The sequence below is a fragment of the Nicotiana tomentosiformis genome, chromosome 3 (genome assembly GCF_000390325.3).
Source record: "Nicotiana tomentosiformis chromosome 3, ASM39032v3, whole genome shotgun sequence".
NCBI classification, from domain to species: Eukaryota; Viridiplantae; Streptophyta; class Magnoliopsida; order Solanales; family Solanaceae; genus Nicotiana; species Nicotiana tomentosiformis.
Window position 1 is genome coordinate 104,568,498 of NC_090814.1, and position 6,000 is coordinate 104,574,497.

Below are 6,000 nucleotides of genomic sequence, written 5' to 3' on the forward strand. Positions count from 1 at the left end.
AGAGTGGTTTTGAAAAGTATGTTGATCCCACAGACGCACCTCGGTTATCGGAATATAACTTTAGCATTGATGCATCGGGCATTATATCGGCAATCGGAAGGATAAAAGATACTAGGTGGCCCAAACCCATACAAACTGATGCTTCCCAAAGAAACCCAAATTTTATGTGCAAGTATCATGGTACGCATGGTCACAAGACTCAGGATTGTAGGCTATTAAAGGATGAGGTAGCCCGTCTATTCAATGAGGGCCATCTTCGAGAATTCCTCAGTGATCGAGCCAAGAATCATTTTAGAGAAAGGGATGCCAATAGGAAAAATGAATAGGAGGAACCCCAACATGTCATTCATATGATCGTCGGTGGGTTCTATATCCCACAGGGACCCATATTCAAACGCACTAAGGTATCAATCACTAGGGAAAAATGAACCCGAGATTATGTGCCTGAAGACACTTTATCATTCAACGACGAAGAAGCAGAAGGCATTTCTCAGCCCCGCAACGACGCTCTGGTAATTTCTATCTTATTAAATAAAGTTCAAGTTAAGTGTGTTTTAGTGGATCCAGGTAGCTCAGCGAATATCATCCGGTCGAGGGTTGTGGAGCAACTCGGCCTACTAAATCATATTGTGCCCGCAGCTCAGGTCTTAAACGGCTTTAATATGGCCAGTGAAACAAGTAAATGGGAGATTATTCTACCGGTGAACGTGGTTGGAACCATTCAAGATACCAAGTTCCACGTAATCGAGGGCGACATGAGGTACATTGCCCTACTCGGAAGGCCTTGGATCCATAATATGAGGGCAGTCCCTTTGACTCTTCACCAAATGATGAAATTCCCGACGTCGACCGATGTAAAACCAGTATACGGGGAGCAGCATGCTGCAAAGGAAATATTTATGGTCGATGAGGTAACGCCGATATAGACACTATTAACCTCGGAAAAGTCGAGCATCAAAGGTAAACAGGAAGTCAAATAGCAATCACAGCCACCAGCCTCGACCTAATCAGGGACGCAGGAGATAGAAGAAGAGGAGGATTTTCTGACACCTCGAACTTTTATTGTTCCCGAAGATTCTGACGCCACCAAATCAACGGTCGAAGAGCTGGAACAAGTTATATTGATCGAGTACCTGCCTGAGCGAAAGGTATACATGGGATCAGGGTTAACCCCCGAACTTATGATAAAGCTTATTCAATTTCTTATTGATAACATAGATTGTTTTGCTTGGTCCCATTTAGACATGACAGGGATCCCACTGGAGATGACGACGTATCAGCTAAGCCTGGACCCTAGGTTTAAACCGGTAAAGCAAAAGAGAAGACCCTAGTCTGAGGCAAAGCACACATTTATAAAGGACGAGGTAACTAAACTTCTCAAAATATGGTCCATTCGGGAAGTGAAATATCAATAATGGTTAGCCAATATAGTTTTAGTCCCTAAAAAGGGAAACAAACTTAGAATGTGTGTAGATTATAAGGATTTAAACAAGGCGTGCCCCAAAAATTCTTTTCCACTGCCTAACATCAATCGCATGATCAATGCCACGGCCGGCCACGAGATCCTTACTTTTCTCGATGCCTATTCCACGTACAATCAAATCCAAATGAACCCGGATGACCAAGAGAAAACTTCATTTATCACCAAGTATGGAATCTATTCGATTTTTCCCAAGCTTCATATTTTCTATCCAAACATCATATATATGCCATATTATGACTTTAAAATCATTTAAATCATGATTAACAAGTCTCATATTTATTATGTCACCTTGGGACGCACATGGTGTAACAATCTTCCCCCTAGAAATATTCATCCTCGAATGTTAAACTCCCAGAAATCTATAGAAATTTTGGCAGAGTCTCCTCTGTAACGGTACTACTACTAACATTCCACACAGAAAACCCAACAATACAAAGCCACACAGGGCCACAATCATCAATAACACCAATGGTCTCACACGACCAATAATAATAACTAACATAAGAATCAAGTACCATATACGTACCTAAAGGCTGTGATGTCTCAGTCTGATCCTTCTCTGGAAGTGGAAACAACTGAGGATTCCTAGTCTTCATTTCTTCTTCAGCTTACCAAGTCATCTCCTCCACATTATTGTTAATCCAAAGTACTATAATCGAAGCTACATCCTTAGTTCTTAATCTTCGAACTTGTCTATCTAGTATAGCAATGAGATCTTCCTCATATGATAGTTGCTCTGTAACCTGAACATCGTAAACTTGAATGACTTTAGAGGGATCTCCAATACACCTACAGAGCATTGACACATGAAATACTGGATGTACATACTCCAATTTGGAAGGCAAGTCTAACTCATATGCTACTTGGCCTACTTTGCGTATTATCTTATAAGGTCCAATGTACTGAGGGCTAAGATTTCCTTTCTTACCGAATCTCATAACGCCTTTCATCGGTGATACCTTTAGGAATACCCAGTCGTCTACCTTAAACTCTAAGTCTCATCGTCGATTAACTGCATAGGACTTCTAACGACTTTGTGCTGCTAATAGCCTTTCCCTTATAAGCTTAATCTTCTCAACTGCCTGTTGTACCAACTCCGGTCCTACTAACTTAGTTTCCCCAATCTCGAACCATCCTATAGGTGACCTACACTTCCGTCTGTAAAGAGCTTCGTATGGAGCAATCTGAATGTTGGAATGATAACTATTATTATATGCAAACTCAAAAAGTGGAAGATGATCATCCCAGCTACCAGCCTACCACTGAAGTCCATCACACAAGCCCATATCATATCCTTCAGTGTCGGAATAGTACGTTCAGCATGACCATCTCTCTGGGGATAAAATGTTGTACTAAGACTTACCTGAGTCCCCAATCCTTTTTGGAAGGACTTCCAGAAATCAACTGTAAACTGAGCACCTCTATCTGAGATAATAGATATAGGGACACCATGAAGTCGTACTATCTCCCTAATGTAAATCCTTGCATAATCCTCTGCTGAGTAAGTAGTCCTGACAGACAGAAAATGGGCTGCTTTTGTAAGTCTATCGACAATCCCATATAGCATCGAATTTACGTTGGGTATGAGGTAAGCCTATGATGAAATCCATATTAATCACTTCCCATTTCCAAGTCGGAATCTCTATAGCCTGTAACAATCCACAGGGGTTCTGATGCTCAATCTTAATCTGCTGACAAGATCTGTTCCGCCCAAAATGGGAATGGGCCAATTAGGGCGCTAAGTAACAAACTCTGCTATATCCTTCTTCATTTCATCCCACCAGTATATTCCCCTGATATCATGATACATCTTCGTCACTCTTGGATAAATAGAATAACGAGAATAGTGAACTTCTCCCATAACCTACTGGCGCAACCCTACCATATTAGAACACATAACCGACATCGATATCTGAGGACTCCATCTCCTGTAATCTCAAATGGTGTATTCTCCTTTTGAGGGGATGTATCTCTGTAATGAGCTAGCACAACATCCTCATACTGGCATTCCTTCACTTTAGTTACTAAAGAGGATGTTGTCGTGTCCTGAATAGTAACTCTTGTATCACCTGAGTCCAGTAATCGAACTCTAAGACTAGCTAGCTAATGAATCTCATGGGCTATCCCATACTTCTCTGGCTATAAATATGACAGGCTACCCATAGATCCACGGTTGAGGGCGTCGGCTACTACATTCGTCTTCCCCGGATGGTATAAAATATCGACGTCATAGTCTTTTAGTAGCTCCAACCATCTCCTTTGGCTTAAATTCAATTCCTTTTTATTAAATCTATATTGAAGGCACTTATGATCCATATAGATTTCAACATGAATGCCATACAAATAGTGCCTTCACATCTTTAGTGCATGAATCACCGCAGCCAACTCTAAATCGTGGGTCGGATAATTCTTCTCGTGCTTTCTTAGTTTTCTATAAACATAAGCAATTACTTTTCATGGTCGTTCTGCCACTTGTTACATGAATACATGGCTTATATCATTGCCCACAAATACTGGCATTTCCTGTAACTCATATGATCCCAAATATCATCTTTTGATTTTTTTTCTTCCCGTTCATTAGCCACGATAGGTGCCACTTTCTTATGGAGTGCATACAATGTTGTTGTGAGACTGTTGTTACAAGACCATCTCTTCCTTATGTCACTATGCTTAAGTTGAAGCCTTCTTCCTTATTCCCTCAGCTAGTCTTTCTTTGTAGTACATAAGAGAGACCCTTGACTTCTGTAAAGCTGCGAACTTATTACATCGTATATCCGAAAGAATTTTTTGACATTCTTACTCGCCTATAATTATCCTTAATTACTTACCTCCACGCCCTTGTACTTATAAGGTTGATTCTGAACTGAAATTTTGTGACTGTCTTCTTAGTGGCACCGTTTGTTTTCGTAACATTTATGTGGTACCTTTAATAATCCCAACTCGTATCTGAATATTTCTCAAGGATTACGATGTCATCATATTTGCGAGACCGAATTCCCTATGTTGGGTTTCGCTATGTTTATTATGCACAACCTGCTGATTTGTCGGTACCCTCTTATTTAGCCATGGCTAGGTTCTTCCTGAATCAACTACTAACTACACGTTAGTGCATTCTCATATCTATATTCTGCGTAATCTCTCTTGGGTTATATCCTTTGTCTTAACTTACCCCACACACTTGCTCCTTACGTATCCAATGTTCATTTGCACTTATTTATCAATAATGTCTAGTGATGAAACCCTTACTGCCTCTCTCAGTCGTCATGCTTACATAATGTTCTGGAGTCGTATCATATCTGTAGGATCTGAATAAATGCAATCTCATTCCTTTCGCCTTTCTACCACCTTCTTCCTTTACTATTTCATAGTTACCTTAACCACATAACTTCGACTTAATATTATATCACACCATCTTCCCCCTTTAAGGAAGTACTAACATTTATTGCTATGAAGATTTACCTATAAATGTTTCACCTATTCATATTTGGCGTCTTTTCACATCTTCACGGACTCTTACTTGCCTTGCGGTAACTTTTCTGTACTAGGGATAATTTAATTTCTCACACACAAAGGTGACACCTAGTGTAACTGTCACACTTAGTCCCTTAACTTAACTCTGCTCACAACACTTGTTTTAGGGAAGCGTCTTCCTGAATGGCCTTTAAAGGTTATTCTTCTGTTGTCCATTTAATTATCGTCGAAATGCGACCTCTGAAATTCTCACGATGTCAACTATTATCAAATCCTTCGGTCCCGAATTCATGTTGAGTTTATCGTATTCACTTGCCCATACTAATTTCTATTACTCCGGGATCTAACTTTTCCTTCTGATAATCATGTATGAGTCACCAACTCATTTCTCGAAATGGGGACATGACTTTATGGCTTATACTCTTTTATTGTCTCAAGGCTTGTAACTTTTTGTCTTTTCCTTCACTTGACTATATAATTTGTAGTCTTGTCATGTTTTGATTTATCATTATCACCCATATATCACATCTTACTCATGATGCTTCATTTACTCTCTTCTTATTCTCCGGATAATATTTCTGTCTATCACCTTATTATGAAAACTTCTTCAAAATATTCTTTCACTTTTAGCCCCCCTTAATTCAACTCATTGACTCTTCGGGTCGCCTAACACTCTCTCTTTACTAGGGACGAGAGCCATACAAAGATAAATATTTATCCCTTCTAGGATTCCAATGCCAATCTTCTGAAATTTCTAAACATTATAGTATTCATATCTGATTGTACTATTCTAGAGTGCACTATCTGGGTGTCTCACAAGGAGAACCATTACTGCATTTGCAATATCCCTCGGAAATGTGAGCTAATGATAACAATCCATCCACAATTTTGGGTTACTCTAACCCCAGCTGGATGTTGATATCTCAGCCTTCTCTTAAATTATATATGTTAGCTCCCACAGGGCATAACTGAAATGGGTGTTGTCAAGTGAATATATCTTTATTTTTGTTGAAAGTAACTCAGAATGCTTATATTTCTCTTCCTGA